Genomic DNA, 22,957 nt, shown 5'->3' on the forward strand with positions numbered 1-22,957 from the left:
CACATAGGCATTTGGGGGCACCTTTTGCCTTGAGACACCCGATCCGTTCCTCCTACAGATAGACTCTCCACGCTCCAGCTATGCCAAGTTTGTTAAGCGTTATAGCCAGGCTAAAAAGAGAAGGGAAAATTCTCTTTTTTTCCCCAGGTATAATGTGGTTTAGCAGCACATGGTCACATAGTCTCTCCTTTCCTAAACAACCCTGTACACACATAGTGGGTGTTTGTTTAGTCGTTCCTGACGGGAAGCCTCTCTGCACAAGCCCTTGCAGAATACCTCGCACGGCCCCAGCCCCGCGCTGCGAGGAGGAGGAGAAGCTGCTGCTGGTGAGGCTCAGCATGTGGCGGGCTGGGAAAGCGGCCGAGCCAGGGGCAGAAGCAGCCACCGCCTCCTGTCAGGCCACGAACCCCTCTCTGCTCACCTCAGTCCCTGATGACAGCATAAACACCGAGAGAAGTGAGCAGAAAGTTCTTTTTTATCCATTGATAAATAACAACACTGCACATACCAGTCCCTGTGTGCTGCTTAGGAGACAATAATAAAATGAAACAAGAATCTATGTTCCACAAATAAAGCTCCGCATGCACTATTTACCTTCCCCCCCTTCCAGAAATCTGTTTTGAGCAATAAGCTTTCTAGATATGTTTCTAACTGTTGTGTTTACCATATAATACACATACATGAAGGGGGAGATGAATTACAATAATATAACAAACAGTTCGCAGGAGTTAATGGAAGCATTACACTTTTGTAGCTCTCCTGTGAATTGAATGGATTCCTCTAAGCTTTTGTTTAAAAACAAGTAGTATGATCAGAGTGGGAAACAATACAAGTCCTAGATGATTTAAACACACTTCTGAAATATTAACGTTACTCCAAATACTTCCTTACCCAGCTGTTTTTCCTCAGCGAGCAGTTTGGATGAGGCGGATTACCTGGTTGAGCTGAGATTTTACTTCAGGCTGTTGTCAGCAAGAAAAGCAGAAAACGCACAGGACAACATTATTACACAAAAGAAGTGCTGAGGCTATAATGCCCGCTCGTTGTAATGGTCCATTAGTGCCGAAACATTACCCGCTTCTGATGGCAATCAGACTGTACCTGCGAATTACTCGTACGAATAGGCGCCACGTTGGCTTTTGCTACTTGATTTAATTAGATATATACATAGCACGTATGAAGGGATTGTTAGAGGAGAAAAGGAAAGGAGTAGATAAAACTAACCGGGTTTGTAAACGTCATTTTTTTTCCCTGTTATAACTCCCATTGGCATCACACAGTTTTTGTGTGTGTGTGAGAGATACACTTATCAGAGTTGTCAAAAGAGGAGAGGGACAAAAGGAAAAACAAAGAATGGCTTAATGCATTGAAAAGGAGAAAAAACAACAGGATCAAGAAATAATAGCATTAATTTCCCTGTATTATGCCAATTATGTCAGTTTTCTTCCCTTCACAGGGAATCGTTCATAGCTGTAAAAGTCTTTGGTGAATACTCCTATCTCTATATCACAGAGAATCCATAAGACACAGCATCACTGCCTCAATTTCACACATTTCCTGAATCATCAGATAAAAAGAACAAAACATTAAAAAAAGTGTGAATCCTACCATGATAAGAAAATATCACAGGACCTCTAACGCTACAGTTATTACAGCTGCAACAGTTGCTGCTGTCTGCTTACATTTTCAATAGAAAAGGACAACAAAAAGGGAGTTTTGTGTGGCTTAGGTGCAGTTTCCATTTTAGATTTAGGCACGAAAGCTTTTCAGCTCTTTCTCCTCTATTTAGAAACGGTATGTCCTGAAGACTGACAGCTTTCGCTGGAATACAATGCAGGCCAAGGCTGTGTTTCCAAAGCGCCACAATACCGTGCTGACAGCAAAGCCGTGCAGGAACAAGTAACGTTACACACAGCTTACTGCAAACCCAGAGGATATTTTTGGATTTTATTATCTATACCTGTGAGGACTTCTACCAGAAAACTACTGCTAGGAAAAGACAAAAAACTGCTGATATATCACAGCACTAGAAGCGTGTTAGTTTATGAGAAGTGTTTGGTAACCATGGGTACTAAACAGTTTCATAAGGGCTTCACATAATCTAGGAACTATAAATAGATTTGGAAACAAAGTAGGAGCTTAATTGCAGTATCCATGGGTTGGGAAGCACAATATTCTTTGTAACATCATTCATTTCTATGTGTTCCAACAAGCGTTTTTAAGGTATTTATGGCAATACCATCATCTCTTTTTTTTGTGTATTTCTTCTTTTCTAACCTTCCCTCCCCATCTCTTGTGACTCAATCAAGCTGAGCCTGGGTGATAATAAACAGGGGGGTAATCACAAGCTCTCAGTCAATGTATTTAAATTTTAGAGGAAAGAGTGCAGAATAATGTTTACCAGCCTATGCTAAGAAAAACTAACCATGTGAAAGATGCACGGAGTATCAGTCAAGAAGCTGAGGGAAACTACTGCTAAAACACAATTTTAAGTAGTTCTTCAGTATTACAACTTTTTTTTTTTTAAATCCTTTGCACACTTACCTTTTTTAAAGAAAAAAAAGGCAGAAGAATGGCATATCTCCTGAAGATGGATAAATGTAGTAGACAGTTCCCTACCTGAACTGTGGAGGACTCAACATGCAGGTAACTCTGTTAATCAAATAATTTAAGTCATGGTCTAAACCAATTCACAACAAAGCTAACAACAAATTTGGTTCAGTATTGCAGCTTCTGAAGGGGGTTAGAAATTCATGATAATACAGAGAACTCGCTTCAACAGAACAGGGGCTGTTATAAATTCTGTTCCTATTTTAGCATCCTCCTTCATCACCCACACCTCTCCTTTCAGTGTCTGTGCCTTGAGAGGAAAAAACACTTGTGGATTTTTGGGGAGATTTTTGTAATGTAAACAGGAAAAAAACCCCAAACCAAACCAGCAGCTTGTTTCGAGATTACCCAGACACCTCACAATGAAAACGTTTTGGCCTCACAAGCTGAATTTGTTGTCAACTTTGTGAACATTTCTGGCGAGCTGCTTACATGGGAGTGACTTACTCATATCTTTATTCAGCCTTCTTTCACTGCAGCATTGGCAAAAGCTATACACCTGTGTGTTTTTTATAAATGAACTCCCATCGAATCACCGATACCTCCAGCAATTTTAAGAAATGCTTCAAGTCTGAACGAGCCAGCCTAATAGGGCCCATGGCATAATATTCAAACTCCGCTGAGAATCAAAGTAATAACGCAGTGGGACTTCAAGCACAAGCCACAGCTGAAGTTAGCATAATTCAAGATCTGTCCATCACACCACTCTGGGCTCCAAGGCTGTGGCTGTGGCCAGGCTGGGTGAAATAACTGGCAGCAACGCTTGCAGTGAAGGCAGAGGCTGGGAGCATACCAAGCCAAATCCAAGCAAACGCTCCAGCAGGTTTTCTCTGTCAAACTAATTCATGGGTGCTCGGTTTTTAATAGGAAAGCCTTAATGAATTTAACACAAATGGCTCTTTTTCTGAAGGCTAACTAGCATATGGATTTATACTTACAGAGCTGGAGCTAATTATAGATTTTTTTCCATGCTTTTTGGCTACCCTTATCATTAAAGTGGAAAAATATGTACAATACAACATTAGGGCAAAGAAATGTTTTTCTCGTCCTAGCAAAAAGTCTCGCTTATTAGATTTCCCATTTTAAAATAAAAGTCACCAGTAATCTTTGCCAGCACTGGTTGGCTGCCATCAGCTGCTTAGCGAAGGCCTAAGCATTTTAATTGGCTAAAAAGCATTACTTAATTACTTACCTATGAGTATTTTAAAAAGTTTAAATTGTTGAGGGTTTACCTGCACTCTACACTCAGAGGCAGACTAGAGGATGCCCCAGGGAGCTCAGGGGACCCAAGATACACACTGGGGCTCTCCAACCTCAGCACACCAGCACCCAGCCCAGCCGGCAGGTCTGCTGAGACCCCCCGGCTGAACCCGCAAAGCAATACGCTCCTGCTGGGCGGGCTTCTGCTGCGGGGGAGCGGGGTGCTTTGCAAGAGGAGACGCAGCGTGAGATCTGAGAGGATGGAAAAGGCAGGAGGACTGCTGCTGTCCCGCTCTGGAGGTGACCGGGTCATTCCCCAGCAGTCTTAGTGTCTTCCCATGTGTGCCTGGGACTGCACTTCAGATCATTAGACAGAAATTTTTTTTTCATGACTGAATATCTTTGTGATTGTAAAAGAAAACTTACGAGGAGGTGTTAGAACAAAACTCTTTTCTTAGTTTATTCCAAAGTCGTGCTTGACTTCATATTCATCTGTAGGCCTTCTCATGCTCAAGCCTGACAGTCAAGCTAATCCTGTGGTCTAATTAAGTTTCAGGAGCGAAGCCCAGTGTATAGAGTGTCCTTACTTGCATACCTTTCAGCAGAAATGCATCCATTTAGGTGTGAATTTAGTTACACTAGAAAAAAATTAAAAAGCATTATCTTGTGGTTTCTTTTTTAATATTCCCTAGAGAAGGAAGTCTGTGCCAATTATGCCACTAGATAGTACTTTTTTCAGTGAGGGTTAGAATCTTAATGCAACTGTAAACTAGGCTTTCCTTGCAGAAGGCAAGGAAACTTCATTAATTAATATCATTTGCAGATGTGGCCACCCACCAAAATGGTTGGCTGTTAAGTGTTTTGCTTCTCACAAGTCAAAAAGCCAAAGACCCTTCACAAAGCACGAAGATGACCAAACGTTTGGCGACTTACAAACATAAGTGAGCCAGGACGTCACTTACATACCTAACGTGCCTGTCAAGGTAAGGGGCACGTATATACCTACCTGGCGGTGAGTGTATATTTGTCCATGAGAGGGGATACAAGGCACTTATTATCCTTGTGTTAGTAATTCCCTTTTCAGACATTAATTCTAAGAATTATCAGCTTCCATAAATGACAGAGGAAGCTGAAAATACAGTAGAAATTAATACCTTTTCAGTTCAAGCCATTTTCTTTTCTTCAGAAGCTACACTGACATCTTTTTGTTTTACCCGAGCTGAAATAAAGCCAAGAATTTTTACCAGTTGTTAAAATGAAGTAAATGATTTTGCTCTTCCTCTGCTTCTCCAATTAGGTCAGATCAAAGAGAAAAAACAAGAGCAATTTATTTCATCTAAACATGAAGTATAGGACAGAAATGGCAATTATACATAGAATATGTGATGATTCACATATTAGACCTGTAATAGGTTAAGATGAAAAATAGGGCACCATTATCATCACTTATATTGAAGGAGCTCTACTTCATGGAAGAAAATTTATAGAGAATAAAAGACTATTTTAAGAATTATTTTTAAAAAATATGCACTAATTGCAGCAGGAGATTGTAAATTCTTAAATACTTTTTTTTTCTGAGTCTGTACTGCTAATAATATCCAAACACTCAAATTATTTCTCTAGCATGAACATATTTGAGTCTCACAATAAACCAAGAACATTCCCAACTTACAATTTGCTCAGCATCTTTGAAGGCTTAAAAGAGATTCTGAAAATCCTGTGTAAGTCCACCACGGAACACACATCTCAACACGGCCCTGCCAAGCCAGCCAGCTATTGGAGAAATTGAAACCTCCTTCTCCAACAGCAGTAAATATTGCTCTGTGCGGTCCTGCAAAGGCGTACAGCAGTCAATATAGAACTAAGTCATTAACAATCAGAGATTAAGAAAAAGCTTAATTTGCACCTATTGTGTGAGTTCATTTCTTTGATCAGCAGTATCTCATGGAAAGCACAGTTAAAAGTAAATGGTTTGGGGCTAACATCTGGGCCAAATTGCTCTCTGTTGAATTTAGTGGGACACTTAAAGAAATCAACAAAATAACGTGATTCATCTTCCTATCAAACCCTGGCTTGTTTTTCCTTGTCTGAGGTTAGGCTGACATGCATCTGCCACCATCATCTCCCACAGACGTACGCACTAGTGTAGACTTCCTATGAAACTGTTTTGGAAAAAAGTCTGTCCAGCCACTGTGTTCACCCCCTCCAACACGGCTACGGATGCTCTGTATTTGAATGTTTATGTTAACTTTACAGCACACATGATCTTACAAAAGACACTAAGCATACTGGTTTTCCACCTCCACTTTCACGTTAAAAGATCTGATCCCTTCATTCCATTATTAGAGACAAAACCTGTACTCCGAAATTTTATATTGCCTGCAACACAGGCAGAGATTTACTCGGATCTGTTGCTAATACTCTTTAAGCAGCAAGAGCAGTTAGTAACTGCAGATTTTAAGGTTAACTTCAAAATGTGAATTACTATGAAATTTAAACGTTGTTTAAAAGGAAATACATAGCACACAGGTAGCCAAGTAAGTACAGCTTCCAGTACAGTATCATGAAAATCTCCATCACACAGAACTAAGCTAACATGAAACTGCAAAATGAAAACAAAGAGGTTCTTCTCTTAGTTCGTCCTTGGACAGACTTTCGACCAGTTACACACAAGACAGTAAGCTGTGTGGAAACTTCAGGTTTTCTATTAAAATGCAAACTCAGAAAGAGCTTTCTCCTCCACATTATCAACCTCAAGGTCTGTGTTATCTTTTCCAAGGGACAAGCACAAATTCCACCACTGTTCTATTAAATTCCTGCTGCAAGGATGAATAACTTGAAGGGTGAAACCGCCTACTGTTACTGTGGTTACCAAAGTTTCCTACCCACTGAATCGTGTTCCAGCCTGGATATATCAAGCTTCTGTTACCGGTAATTGTGTTTTCTTTCCTCTTTGCTGTTATTCAAACACAGAAGTATTTTGTACCTTTAGAACAGTCTTTGACTTCCATCCTCTGGCCAGTGTCCCAGAATGCAGCCCCTCCTCGCCTGCTGTTCATTTCAGGTACTTTCATTTACTCCATCCTAGTCCATAATTCCAGACCCCACAGGAAAAAAAAATGGTTCTTGGAGTGGAAGGAAATGAGTTACCAAGCAGAGGACATCGAGCGCCTTCCAGCCACGCATCCCCAAGGGCGCCTGCCTACCCTGCAGGAGCTATATACCAGAGCAGCCTGATATACTGAGGAGGTACAGATTAACCGTACAAAACCTACTTTGTAGGGCTAGTGATTTAAAGAAGGACCACACATCCTAAGCACAGATAATCAACTCTGAAATGGGCACATTTATTCTTCCTGCTTCTGGAAAGCTGTTTGGTGAGCAGTAATACCAGCAGCAGGACAGCGCTGCTTCTCTGCACTGCTTCAGTAATAAAGCAGGCCCTTGTGTTATAGAATTCAAATTGGCAGCTTTAATCCAGGGTAAATGTGTGGTTGGACCAAACTACAAAGTAGTTACTGACGCAAAACCGTACAATAAGGTCATTCCTGTGTTACATTTCTACCTAGATTACAGCGAAACTAGTAGAGCAAGATTTTGATATCAAATGGCATCTTCGATATTGCGTATGCTTTGCAATTGCTCACTTCTTAAAAATGCACTGTTTATCCCACTAGGAAACACACACAAATATTTATCTAATATAAAAGTGCAACAACTTGCTGAGATAAAAAATTTCGAACAGCAGTTCTTTGCCTGCACTCCCCCTCCCCTCCCTTGTGTTTTTCTCCACCGTGCATACACACTGTCTGAAGCATTTTCTTTGGTTCCTTTAAAATCAGCAACAATTGTACTGAGCTTTTAAAGTGAAACAAACCTTTGACACTCGACAGGATTTTATTAAACCCCTCTTACACTTATTTAATTTTAAAATAACTGCCCTTGAGGTGGGCGTGGGGGAAGGCGAGAACAGCTGAAGAATCAACGAGCGGCCTAGAGCATTAATCAAACTCAAACTGGGGGGTTATAAAGACTCTCTGAGGAGTTACCAAACTCCAATTTGCAAGTTCTAATGTAAGAATGAAGTTAAGAAAATAGCCTTAAAATTTTCAAATATTCCTATGCTTGGGCAGCTGCAAAATTCAGAAGTTAATTTACTAGGTGCACCTTTTTAAATTACTAGGATGTTTTCAAGAATAAAATGTTGATCCTTTTGCATATTTTCCAGGAAAACTTTCAAATCTTGGGAGGGACTTTCTAAAATTACTTTTCATTGATTCTGTCCTCGTAGTTTTATTGGGCTTCTGTTATAAGGCTATGTCAAGTTTGGATAAGGAGAGTGTTGTGGAAGCAGTCTAGGGATACAAAATGTTCTTGAATATTTTAATCAGTTTATCAAGCTGTTAGAATGGTGAAAATTATTCATTTTTCACAGGGATGCAAGACTTAGAGAATAAAATTCCCTGTAAAACAAACATATTACACATTTATGTAATTTTTAGGTATTTTTTATTTTTCCTTATAAAGTAATATTTTATGTTTAAATGTAATGTTTTAAATGCACAAAATTTTGTTTAAATGTTTTGCTTAAATTAATTCAAAGGGAAATTGCTTGACCTTATGTTTTTTAATTTGGTAGGGCTGAAATAATTTTTACTATCTTAATGCAAAAACCTATGTAGAATAACTTTAGTAGAAAAAGGAGTGCCCAGCAAAGTGCATTTCTGAGCTGGCAACAGGAACAACAGAAAACACAAACCCCAGTAATTTTGGAGCTTCATAAGGAATTAATTTTCGCCACAAAATTAGAGGTCACTGAAAGCAGAAGTGAATCAGGGAATTGCTGAAGTCCTCTGTTTCCAGGACAGCTGTTACAGTACAAAATGAAGCTAGGTGATAAACTCCCAGGAAACTTTGACTTTATGAGCTAGGGCCTTCAGGGTTCATGTTACATCTAAACTAATGAGGTCTATGAATTGTGATAAAAGATTGGCCTCTTTTTGCCTTCTGTTGACTGACCATGCAGACAGTTTTCATCAACAGAAAGCTATTGAGAAATGAGCACATGAACATTTTTAGGAACATATCACAGAACATGCTGGAGCTTCAGAGTCCCTGCCTAACACCCGGAACACCAAAGAAAGCGGTTCTCAAGCAGAGAGAGAAGTGACAATGCTGCTGCCCCTCTGCCTAGTGACGATCAGACCTATTTATGGCATCACAGTACAGGACCCAAAATCACCACGGTTTTTGAAAACCTTGTCCTGGTGATTTCTCCGAGCCTGACCTTTCACATGATGTGCTGTTAGATTTTTGTTCTAATGTTAAAAAACAACCGTCATTTCCCATGAATAACTTACACTGTGATTCGCAAAACCAAGGTGATGGGGAACAGACACAAAGACTGGTCCAAGGCACTAAAAGCAGTTGATTAACTGAGTGGTTACAGAAAACTACCGTATAACGATTGCTGTGCAAACACAACGGGATGTTTGAGGATTTCTAAGTTGCAAAGGCAACGAAGCACAAGACAAAGGGAGATCTGATTTGGAAAATTATGGAGCTGTTGGTATGCTAAAAGATGATGAGTTCAGGAGGTGCTCACCCCACCTGCCCTCCAGCCCTCTGGGAGACAAAATTTTATAAATCAAAAAAATGACATAGAAGAATTGCAAGACTCAATGGTATTGCAAAGAACTGGGCAGACCAAACCCACCTTTCCCAAATTTTGCTAATAAAGTGCTGATTAGATGGTCACAGTATTCAACAAATAACAGTCTAATGAAAACTAACATATTGTGATATCATATCTGCCACTGTATATTATTTCACTGTTGCTAAACCACAGTGTTTAAGGCGACACATTAGCAGCAGACTGATTTAATTTCTGTTTAAAAGGAAAATATAGAATTTTTATTCCATTTACTTTTGTAGCGCCTTTTTAGCTCAGCTCTGACAGCAAGGAAGTCAGACATTTGGATAAATGAGCTAGGTTGATTGAATATTGATAAGGCAATTTTTAATTTATCAAGGTTATCTAGAGGTGCTAACCTGACGCTGCATACTAACAAGAAATATCAACACACTAAGTAGTGTGTGCAGTGCAATATTCCTTTGGGGAAACAGCTCTGGATGGACTGGGATTATTAAAATTAGAACCTTGCAATGGGGATAGAAAATGACTTCCTAAGGGAAAATTAAAAGCAGGTGAGAAGTGTGACCGAGAGGCTGAGATGAATAGGTGGCAAATTTTATACTTTGCACAGACTGCAACATAAAAACCGCATCATACCAGGATGGATGAGAGAGAAAGAGAGAACTACCTTTGAGAAAAGTAGAGTTAACATGGCAACAAAAAAATGCTAATGCTTCACTTCTCCAGATTTTCACAGCACCAGGTAATCATTCCAGGTCATACAATACACTCTTTGCATCGTCAAAAATCTGCAAGGCTTGGCAGCCCCCTACAAAAGACAACGTCCAAACAACTGAGAGGAAACAAGCGAGCATTATTCCTCAGTCTTGGGAATTCTGAAAAGAGCACAGTGTATTGCAGCAAGAATAACGCCAGAGGAATAGGTAAGATTTCAGAAAAAGGAGCACTGATTCCTCTCTTGCCTCGTAGAAGAAATGTAATAAAGTGACATTTTATAGCACCACCGGACCAATCTCAGATGTTTTCATTAGAGATAAGTAATTAGAATACTTCATTTCATAGATTTATCAAGAACTGAAAAGCAACTTGAGACTCAAGTGTACTTCACCGTGGGCAGGAAATACAAGAAATAAAGCTTTTCTTCAGGATTTCTTCCTCTTGTGCAGCTAAAAGTGCTGAAGCTTTACTTCAGAAGTTTGTGTTTTAGCTTCTGCTCACTCACTGTGTAGCGTAACTGTGGCACCTTACACATCTCGTGACTGATTCCGTCCAGGAGAAAACACACAGCTAGCGGTGGCTCAGCATTGATGGCTGGTAGCATAGCACCAAGCATTAATTTTGTGCCACAGCTGTGTCAAGATCTGATTTCACAGGTGACTTCCCTTACTGCTGCCCTGCACAAAAGAAGAGTCTCTGGTGCAAACTTCCATTGTCAATACCCATCTTTACACCTTTTACAGCTCTGCAAGACCTTACTTGCCGTAATCGTTCGTCTGTACCCGTAAAAGCATGGGGCATACAGATTGAGATAGCATCCCTCCTGACTTGGACCATCATTGACTCCTTTCATCTATTCCTCAAACAGTTTTCACTAATATTCTCTCAAGGTTTCACAGTTTGTAACAGATTAATGCTGTAGCTGCTTTATGCTTCAGAGACAGACACAAAATATGTTCTTACAGCATTTTCTTCCAAATAGGAATATAATTGAGTAGACTCAAGAGAAGCTATGTATCTCCCAATTCCACATAGCGTTCTAGTAGCATGCTTTTCATCTTTTCATTATTCTACATGCTCCTGTGGTTTTTCTCCTGCATGAGATAAATGACTCCCTAGTTTGATGTACGTGCTTGGTTCAGGGTTTTGTTGATTCTTCACTGATCTAAAATAATAGCTCCATACTTGGTTAACTTTGGTTTTTTTTTCATTAGGGATATCCCATTTGCTTTTTCAAAGGCAAATTCTTTTACACCCCATACATTTGCCCTTGGTGAGTTTGGAGTTGAATTCTCTCATTCATGCCTTCCCAACCAGCTACAGTTCAGCACAAGGAACACTTTCAGCCACTCATGTTTTGTCCTCCTTTTAGGACAACTTAACACCACCACCATTTATAAAATTTGGTCTCTCACTTCCCTCTCTCCCCCCCGCCTCATTTAGGGAGGCCCACCCAATAGGACAGTCTAATAGCAAAACAGGTCATTGAAAAGCAACTTTTTGATTCTCTCCTAGCACCCACGTATTTACTCTACTGTTTCCAACACAAGTGACAACATAGTTATAAGTGCACTATGACTTCTAAAAGCTTGCCTTCATGTTTGCATATAAAGCCAATTACATTTCTCTTTTGTTCTGAAAATACTGATATTTCAGATGGTTACAACAAAGAAATAATCCAGGGTGTTTCCTACCAAAAAAATCCCCGCCAAAAACCCAACCCAAATATTCATAATCAAATTCTTACACCATTTGAGCAAATAATCAACAAATATACTATTAATATGTAGTACCTAAAGCTACAAATTTGAGACAGGTTCTGATATATTGCACTCAATGCATTATGAATAAACCTAGAGTCACGATCAAGGAATAAGATACTGCTATACTTGAACAAAGGTAAGTAATTCCTGATAAGGAAATTGCTTAAAATCTTTTCTAGAGTCTGTAAACTATTTCATATTGCCAGAGGTTTTTTGTGCTTGTATAGCATATATGTTTTTAACTTTGCAGCTGAGAGACTTCACTGATACAGGTTTGTATTTGTCACATCCCTCTCAAAGAGGACGCAAAGGAGCACAGTGAAGCTGGAACTGAAAGAGACATAGTCCAAATTTGATCTCTTTTGAATGACCCGTAATGACCCATACTGCTGTTGTGGTTCAATTCCTCTTATCTCTTAGACTGTATTAATTGGAAATAGAAATCTGAAATATTAAATTGATAATGCACAGCCTTTAATTTCCTTCAGGCATTATCATACTGCATCAATTTGCACAGCCCCGAGTCTGTGTGAATTAATGATGCATCTCCATAACTGCATGATAAAGACAGAGGTCTGTGACAACATTTACATCTGATACTATTAGAGTCTCTTCAGTGATAATCATTAACAAGTCCATTAATGAGAACATATTTCCCTGAGGCACTATGGCCATTCGACATTGTAATCTAAAACTATACTCTCCAGAAACTCTATTAGAAAGCAATGAAGTAAGTCCCTGAACTGTATAAAGGTTATCAGCCAAGTTATCTCACTGAGCAAAAAAGATGAGGGAGACTTCCTTCAATATTGGCAGTATAACAGATTAAAACGCACAACTGTATTTTTTTAAAACCGATAACTGCATTAGAAATATATTGGCTGAAAGATGCATCCCAATGGCTTCTAATAACTGAGCAACACATACTCAAACCCTTCACTTTTAGAAGTGACTATTTAACTGGAATAACAAAGCCCAGAAACTCATCACACTGATTAATATAATCATGTAATAATAATGACTCTGACCTGTTAAAACACAAATCCTGTTGGCCTGAAGTCTGTACCATAACTTATGCAGATTTGACTGAAATAAGAACTACTGAAATATGCAATTCCTTATTTGTCAGAAGATGAAATAATAGTTCAGGAAACAGAACTTTCATTTCAAAATTATTCTATTATAAAAATACATTCAGCTTCCTATTTTCTATGAAACTGCTTTCACCTCAGGCCTAACAGATAGTGACACGCATTCACCCTGCAACAGGCGTCTAAGCTGGCAGCTTCAGAGCAGCAAATATTGTGGACAAAAACAGACAGCTGCTCCCAAGTCCTAATGCTTATGACGAGAATGACACTGGGAAGGCATCACCGCTGCAACCTCTTCCTGAACTAACCTGGGCATAAGCAGAATTTCAGACTCCTGGACTGTGTACTCGGTATTCTTCATTGGTGTTAGATCAAAAGTTTGCTGGAGTAAACAAAATATAAAGTCTGTTAAATAAATATTTTTGAGGACATATTTTTTGTTCCTTAAACTTCCACAAAACCACAACCAACTATTCGTTATTATCATTAAAAGGCACCGTTTCATCGAATAACTGTATTATGTAAAGCAAAAAAAAATTACACCCAAGATGAAAAGGAGAAGTGTGGACTGGTATACTGAAGCCCTGGGTAGCCATTCCTGGAAAACACATCCCTATAGCCTCCAAAGTCACTACAGAACTGGTCCCATTTCACCACAAATCTGTGCTGGCCATGAAGGATTTTGCTTTTGCAGTGCAGATAAACATCCATTTACCTTAAAGTGTTACAGAAGTTGAAAGGCAACCAGCAATAAATTAATAGCTTATATTGTAATGCAAATAAAACCACTTCCCTCAAGCGTTAGTGCTGATCATGCAAATTTTTTTAGGATTATATATTTTTTTCCCCAGCAACAAAATTCCATTGATATTTACATGTTATATATGTTGTTCACTCTATGTACTGTGAGAAGATCTGGCTGGAGACTGACTGTTAGCACAGTATTAAATACTAATACCTCTTCATATTTGTGTCATATCCATCATAAGCTCTAAGCTTTATTAGCAATTGGGATGAGATATAAAATAAATATAGAGGCAATTAAACCCTACCCCTGTTTAGTATGAGAGTCTCTTATTTTCCTGTGTAGCCTCTGTTAGAAGAGTGAACTAGATGAACCTTCAGTTTAATCCCATGTAGGAATTTCTGTCTGTATAAACACAATCTAGCTTAGAAAAGATTGAAACCATTTCTGTTTCCTCTCAAGTCTCTCACAGCCAGCTTGGGAGATCATGTACAATACCTGTGTCTTTCCCCAGTTTCTTTAGCCATGTTATAATTTCAAGGCTAATTTCCTAGAGGGGAAAACATACTTAAAAATTTAATTTATTATATACTGCTCTTGGCTGGAAAGGAAAGCATATTGTCAACAGGCACATTAAGACCATCGAACTTCTGAAGCTATTATTACTCTCTAAGAATTTAACATTTAAAAACAGAACTTGCAATTTCCCATAACGTGTTATACTTTACTCAATGATCCTCAAGGTCACTTCTAGGCAACCGCTTGTGAAATGTTACATACGGAAATGTAAAGCAGGTTTTGTCTTAAAAAATACAATGAAGCATTTTAAAATCCAAATCCCTTCCCTTCCTCCAAGGGAACAAATTATTTTTTACTGGAAACCAGCATGCTGCTAGATTTAGGCTGTCTTTGCCAAATCTGAGTCTGGATGAATGTTTCACAGTGAAGACATAATACCTTGGAAAGAGAAAACACACATAACGAACCTGACAAGAACAGCACTGCACACAGGGCTTAGCCATGGGAACAAGCACGGTGCCAAAATGAATCACATCCAGAAGAGTACAACTCCTTCGTGTTCATCGTTTGTGCTTGCCAGCGGTGCTGACAACTTTTAACACAAAGCAATATATTAAAAGGGTTTTTTAAAGCCTACAAAGAGATTAAAGAACGGTGATAAGTCCCCTCATACCCAGCTGAAGCAATAAATGGCAACACATTTCCTGAAACACGCTGGAAAACCTGCATCAGCACACAAAGGTACTCGAAGCATATTTGTGACAATTCACAGGAAAACTTGAATTCAAAGTTCCCAGTGAAGTGTATCTTTCCCGGTATATTCAACCACCTGCAGCGTTCTAACAAGGCCAGCTCTCATCCTTTGTCTCACTGACTAAGCAAAATGTCAGGCAGAGTTCTGCATCAACACTTCTGCAAATCCACATGAATTATAATTCTTAATAAAAGCATAAAAAAAACCCCAAACTTCCTAGGTTTTCACTGTGCATAGGAAATAATTTTTTGGGGGTGATATACTGAGTGGTATTCACTTCTCCTGGTAACTCAGCTGCCTTTTTGTTTTTTTACTGGCTCACAGGGGCTTTGCAAACTTTACCACATTTTTGCCTCAGGTAAGTTTTTTTCTATATTTGTATAAACGTCAATTTGGGATCTTCAAATCTAAAAAGAGGTTTAACTTCAGATTTATTGAATCATCGTGGCAAGATTGTGTATCTAATATTTTACATGCAACGAAGGATCACCGCCTTCCAATTCTATTTCAAGAAGGGCATTAAGCATTGTTGGTTTTGTGATCCGTTACATTCCTCTTACGAGTCTACTAATGCACGACTTGTTGTATTGCTGAATTGTCTCCTTGAGACTTGGCATCTTCTTAACAAGACCATCCTTGGCAGGAACGAGGCTTTCATGGTAATAAAATAGTAGAGAGATTTCTAATTACCTTTGGACAGTTAACCTTCACTGTTGTTCCATGACTTCACTGAGTTGGTGTTTCTGGAAATCACTCATCACGGGCGACGTCTCCAAACAGGCTGACTCTGCAAGACAGGAAAGAATCCCATTTTAGTGACTTAGGAGTAATAATTAGAAACCTACAAAGTGATGAAATGAAAAAGAAGAATGAAAACAACATGCAATGATATAAAGATCTGAAGGAAGGAAATAGGAGAGAACAGAAAAAGATCAAGTGGGAAGGCAAAACCGGGTAGAAGGTGGCAGAAAGGGAAGAAAGCCCAAGGACAAATGTGGGAACGACTCCTCCTCTTGCTTCTCCATCAGCAGAGAACATCAAGAACCTAAATCTAGATACACAGAGAGATGTTTATTTGCGATACAGTATTCTCTTCCCCAGTCTTCAGGGTCACTTCAGAAGTCATGCTCAGGCTCTTCCAGAAAGGCTGCAAACTGAAGGGGGCACTACCCACTCCTTGAAGTGTGTAGACTCTACCAGAAAAAAACAAAAAACAAACCAACCCAAAATACTTAAATCTGAATCCCTAGATTGGCCTTTCTGGATCTCCACAGACACTTTGTGCAAATCACTTGGCAGTCTATTTTGGCTAGAGGAGTTGGCAGGGTTTGGCAGTTCACAGTCTCAAAAAAGCTTTTAGTAACTTTTGTTAACTTCTCTGCAAGTGATTATAAATGAACCTTTTCTCCTCTTCTGAAGTACCAGTTGTACAGCGTGCACATGGAGCTTCAGACAGGATTATATTTATCAAGGCTGTTGCTGCAAATATTACTTCTACAGTCTCAAATGTCATCTTAAAATCTAAACACCTGCAAGTCTCTGATACGGTTACATCAATTGCAATTGGCTCACACAATGATAAACTGTCAAGTCGGTTGGGTTTGTGCTGTTTTCCCCTTATCTTTTGCTTTTTGGAGTCTGTGACAGCTTTATGGGAACGTATTATTCCTCAGGAAATTTAAGATCTGCACAATCTTTTCAACAAAAGGGAGTATTCACCAGTTTTATGAACACTAAAAAAAGGCTGTAAATGGATTCAGATGCATGAAACCGAGCAATTTGCTTCCCGGTTTCAATGTAAATAACACGTAATACGAGACACGTAGAACTGACTGCTGATCCCCACGTGTTACGCTCTCGGCATACACTTACTGCTTTGTACTTGGGAAATGAAAGTTGCATAACCTTGTGTGTCTGGCTGACAAAATCACGAGGCAAAAGTCATTTTCTCATTTGTGCCCGGGTTTATTGCAATATCTTGCACCTAAATGGGAGCCTAAAGCCATAGTTTCTGATAACCTCCTGGCCACCACGGAGTACCTATGACCTTTTTAAATTTCAGAGTTGCTGCTGATGTTTAGAATAGGCAAGTATTCCAGTTAAAATATTTGGCTTCTCAATCTATTTTCACAGTAATTTTCCAGTGAATGACTGTTTGAATTTCCAAGTTTGACAGAGAAGGGAGATGTCAGAAGGTAGAAACCTTTCTGTCAGATTGTGAGGTATGAAAACTTGTAACAATTGTCATTCCTGAACCAAGACTTAAGCTGAGGCTTACCTTAATCTAAAGTTTTACCTCACGAAACCATAGTGAAAATGAAGTACAAAGACTACATGAAAGTCTCCTGGCACTGGCCAGTATTCAGAAATCTATAATGCAAGAAGGCTTGAGAGTAGGACTAGGGTACAAATCTGGATCTCAGAAAGGCACTCCAAACAGTCCCAAACTTTTCCTGCAGGGAGCTGGCCAATTTTTCCATTTTCTTGCTATTTTTCATTATGCAAATGATGAAAGAACCAACCCCCCCATAGGACAATAATATTAGTCTTAACAGAATATTTTCTAAAACTACTTCCATCCTTTTTAACGCATCTTTTTTTCAGAGGTCTTGTGAGATGAGAACTACTTTTTCAATGAATTAATTTAAGATTTTTCTTCAACAATATGTCTAGAATTACTTGAAAATCTAGCTTCAACCTAGCAACCAATTGCACCCCAAAAATAACTTTCTAGATAGGTAGTTTTGAATCTTTCAAAATAACAACTACAAATGTGGCATAATTGCAAAGGAAAGTTTGGTACTACAGAGAATATAATTACATGGTGTTTCATATCTGAGTCATCCTGGGGACACAAATTAAAGGGAGCAATAAAAATTAGTCAATCATAAGCTTAAAACTTTCTGGCCAATAAATTTAAACAGCCAACATGCTTTACATATATGTGGCACAAGCAACTCCCGGTAAATTATGCATCACCATGCAAATACTGTCAATTCCCTTGCACCCAGGTTAATTGCAGATTCTAGCAAGCAATCAGATATGATTAAATTACATTTTTGGAAACTATCACATGGTTCAGGCTGAAGGAAGATAGCTTAAAATAGACCTTTGAAAGGTAGCACTAATTAGGCAAAGTCTTAATTCTCCTCTTTTCTCAGCTTCAGAATTACAGGGACAAATTTTCCTTTCAGGGCACCGTTTGAAAAGCAGCTGCAATCACCAGGACTGTACAGATAAACTGTAAGCAGAACTTGAACCTCCTGTGGAGAATTTCTTTTGACCTCCTTTATACTCCAGGAAGAAGTATTCTACAAACAAGAAATCAAGCTTTTCTTACTGGGTCTTCACAGTGTTGTAGGACAACTGGTCCAAGTGCTGCAGGGTATTTGCATAAGAGTGTTCTTTAAAAAGGCACTAACAAAGTCAGGGGATGCTGGAATATTCTGAAAGAAAGAGGTTTAAGGAAACAGCTACGCAAGCAGCGGTACCTGAGAAACGATAACGAGTAGGCCAAGGAAGGGGATGGGAGGGCAGGAACTCTCCAGAGTCATTTGGGAAGCTGTTTTTGATAATGCAATATGCAGAATGCTCTGTATCACCCAGATTATAAATTATCTCATGTCTCTCTCTGACATTCCTGCTCATCCAGGCCTGTTTTCCATTTTTATTGAAGTAACCTGCTCCTCACTGACTTCCTTAACACTCATCTCCTCCTTTCTTAGTCTTGGAATAGTCTTATTTTCACTTTTTCATTGCACCAAAACATACCTCCCTTAGTCACCTCAGGGCCCTGACCTCCCCTTCTACCTCCCGTTTCCATTTCTAATCGCACTAGAGGCTCCAGGTAAGCAAAAAAAGGCCATGGCTTTCACCATGTGAACCTAACCCATCACAAAGCCTATGCCGAACTGAACAAAAAGGACGACGTTCTGCAGTAAAAACACAAGCTTCTGTACCTACGGCACCATGAAACTGGCCGAATAAAGACCATGGGATAAAAATGTGGTTTTAATGTCACTCATGACAGCAAAAGATAACTTTGTACACCCAAGCTAGGCAGCATAACCATGCTGTAATAACCACTATTAACAGTAGCGACCACATTTTTACTGCTTCATAACCTAGGCAGAGATAAATCTCAGTTTGTATTCAGAATTTATCTAACACCATGGGATCTTTCAATCTTTTGTCATTGCCAGGAAAATAGAAAGTATATTTTAAACCTTCAATAATGTACAAATATGTTTTATGATTAAGAATACTGTGTACATGGTGAAAACAGAGAAAGAGCCAGGTACGCGTTTTATTTTTAATAATATACTGGTAACAGCTTTGCATTTTTCTCCTTCAATAGAATAAAACTATTTTACTACACCAATGCTTTATCTTGAATGAGAGTACATATAGTTTAATGCAAAGAGCTGGGAAATATTAAAACAATACTGAAAGGCTCTGGTTTTATGAGTTGTTCTAGCTAAAGCTCAGGCATTTGAAAAGCAGCAACAACCAACCCATTCACCCAGCAGTATATTTTCCCACTTGTAGCATATTATTTGTTCATCAATTTTGTATTACTGAGCCCCAGAGTGGAGTATTTCAGACGAAGACAGAAAGGACAAAGCGTGGGCGGATAGACACAAAGTGCTTGTACACGCCAGACTGCCTGATCGAAAAAATGGCATTACTCATAAATGGGACTTCTGAGACAAGTATTAGGCACAACTGTGCTTCTGAGTCCTGTAAAAATTAGAGGGACAGCCTCCAGTCCATTGCAGGTAGAAGTTGCCTAAGTAGTAAATGAATTTTTTTCTGATTTCCATGACTCATCTAGCACTAGGAGAAAGCCTGATCTTGCAAGAGATATCCTTAGCAGCTGTGAACTTACTCGTGACAGATCAAATGAAAAAGCACCTACAGCACTACATTAAGCAAGATCAGTTACTTAAAGCAATTGATATGTTGGAGGGGGATGTAGAGGAGCTCCCAGAGACCCCTTATGAAAATGTATCCGTCAGACTGAGGGAAGAATGGATGATCTTCTTGTCTTAGGCTGAATCAATTTCCTTTGGACACCCTCGAATCTTTTCAGTGCAAAGCACTTGTAAGCCCCAGGGATATAAAAGGATATCTGAACACCTTATTGTTTGGTTTTTAATGGACTGATTACATCAAAAAGCCGGTATTTATAAGCTAATTGCCAGGAGAGAAAGATCGTGAATCCCATGGGAAAATCTTTGACCCCATACTTGCTTCAACTACTAAAGGTAGAAGTTTGGTGGCTAACAAGCTGATTAGTGCATATTTTGATACTAATGAGGAGGTCCCCTCCTCTAGCATAAACTTATGTATTTCTAGGAAATATACACTGATATGTGTTGATACACTGAAGTGTGCTACTTGCCTTTCTCTAAAGTATATATAAATACACATACACTTAAAATGGTGACCCACAGGCAAAGATACAAATAAATAGAGTCTCTTACAGTGACATCCGTAGCTCTTCTGGATCACCTCTCCTTCACTGTCATTTAAACCACCGACTAAACACTAACTATTTTGGGCTTTGAAAGGTGTCCATTTATACGTCCAGAAAGAAATCCTTAAGAAAAACTAAGACACAATAGGACTGATCAGGACAGCAGCAACAGCAGGTGTGCAGTGGCATGAACGCCACCACCAAAGAGAATTGAATCAAAGTAGCAATCTGGAGAAAAAAGATGATGAAGATACTTATTCCTCTCCTTGAATTATTTAAATGGCCTCTCCTTCTTCTTTTCCTTTGAATACCATCTTTTCACCTTCATGAGAAACACAGCATACATCTCTCTGCACGTGCACATGGGTGGAAGGGTTAAGCATTTGCATTTCTTTCTTGTGTTGAAGCTAAAATCCACATATTCTTTTTAAAGACCACTACACATCAGAGTATTACATAATTTGACTATGATTTCTTCCAGAAATAGCACTTCCCATCAGTCTACACACACTAAATGCTACGGAAGGTCAAAGAGAAACAGAGAACATGGCAGCTGCCCCATGAACAGACACGTGTGATGTGTGTGACCTTTCTTTCAATGAACAGCTCAGCCACAGGAATGTTACCATAGAGCAAGGCAGAAATTATGGAAAACGAAGGTAGTCTCCAAGAAAGCCTCCTACTCTTTCAAAAAAACCCCTGATGCTGCAAGTACAAGATGCCTCTTACTCTACAGCAGTGGCTTTTAGGCTGATCATTGCTAGCTAAACTTAAATGATGGGTGCACATCAGTGAATCGCCCTTGGTGAACAAACCAGACCAAATCAGCGTGGTTACACAGCTGTCTCAAAGAAAGTACTGTTCTTAAATGTTCTTAAGACATGTAATTGCAACAGCAGCTTTGCAGGTACCAGAGATACATCAGAAACAGGCCTTAAAAGAGATATTTATACAATTCATTGTATCTTATTCTGCACCATGGGCTTAATGTTTGCTCTGCTGCAGCTTCCTACATTTTCCACACTAACCTTATGTCTGTCACTGAGTAAAACATCTCCAAGGGGCGTGCTTTTGAGCGGGAAGTACTTGCAAGGGTTTTAAGCAAGATTTTCTTCCAGAAACTAGAGGGATTGGAATGTTTTCCACCTGAACCATCAGTACAAATCTAGATGACAGTGACTAACGGAAATTTGGTGACCAGGACTTTAATGAAGTTGTTTGTCGGGTCAGTTACATGCATGCATACGCACCCGCATGCTGCACCTATCTGTACCCACAACTGGTCAATGCGTTTGCAGTTGGCAGAAAGGCCAATAACTGGAGAAAAAGGTGAAACAGCTATTCTCATCTTTGTGCCTTTCCTTCGACTTTATGTACAAAGGACAAAGGCAGAGCAAAGAGGCAAAACTTGAAAGGTTAGTTCCTGTTTTAAACCAGGTTTTGCAACAAAGCCTATAGGGCTGCTATTCCAGTGGCTGTCCTGAACACTGAGTACGTGCTTTGAAAATGGAGATAAGTATCTGTAGGCTGCAGTTGGTTTGGTTTTTTTTTTTTTGCAATATGTATTCAACAGAGTAACCAGAAACCACTCCCTTGAAAAATAACTGGCCTTAAAGCAGCTGACAATTTGTTTGATACAGGGCTATCCACCCATAGTTTTTCAGTCAATCACAGGTAAGTCCACCTTTCTGTTGTGATATGATAAAGCCATGCTACAAGTTTAGGCTTTAAAAAAAAAAGTGAAACAGTGGATGTTCATAATTACTATTGACGCAAAACTGATACTTTCACCTTTATTTCATAAGACATTGGTTATTCTAAACACTAAAACCATTCAAACCAACTGCTGTTTGGTAAAACTTGCATGTTTCTGTGCTGAAATTTCCTGAAGCACCTTCTCTCTTCTACTACTTTACTTATTTAAACATCCATTTCATTTGGAGCTCAAGAACACAAAGACTGAAATTACTCATACCTGCTTTTTAAATTTTTCCAATACGTCCCTAAATGTTTGAAGCTATACACAAATGTAAATTAGGTCATACTAATTAAAGCAAAAATAAATGAATAAAATAATTTAAAACTAATGTCCAATGAATAAATGTAGCAGAAAGTTGGGGTTTAATCATACACGAATTGTCTATTCAATTACAACCCCCTCTCAGTAATTATCTTATTTACATTAGCTTAATACCATTTATTCTGGAGACAATATTACAACACTGAGAGCAACCCAATTAATTAAAATTATGGCAAATGAGAACTTTAAATGCTCCTCGCGTGGTTTCGTTCAGCAGCACTTTACCCCATAAATACAGGGCAATATTTTCAGTACAGCTCTCTGCTTATGTAAATGCCATTAGTCTGCTTACAGGTCATTCAGGAGCGTCCCTGAATACAGGCACACAGGTATACAGAAAGGC

At 39.1% G+C, this 22,957-nt stretch overlaps 1 long non-coding RNA gene across 1 annotated transcript in view; it reads right to left on the reverse strand.

The window, feature by feature from the left end:
- LOC135315636 (uncharacterized) overlaps window positions 1-22,957 on the reverse strand; it is an 82,496-nt gene that overhangs the window by 11,525 nt on the left and 48,014 nt on the right. The window contains exon 2 of the long non-coding RNA XR_010375124.1: window positions 15,746-15,842. This is a non-coding gene — a long non-coding RNA (uncharacterized LOC135315636). The remainder of the gene's footprint in view (window positions 1-15,745; window positions 15,843-22,957) is intronic.

The sequence above is a fragment of the Phalacrocorax carbo genome, chromosome 13, assembly GCF_963921805.1.
Source record: "Phalacrocorax carbo chromosome 13, bPhaCar2.1, whole genome shotgun sequence".
In the NCBI taxonomy this organism is placed as follows: domain Eukaryota; kingdom Metazoa; phylum Chordata; class Aves; order Suliformes; family Phalacrocoracidae; genus Phalacrocorax; species Phalacrocorax carbo.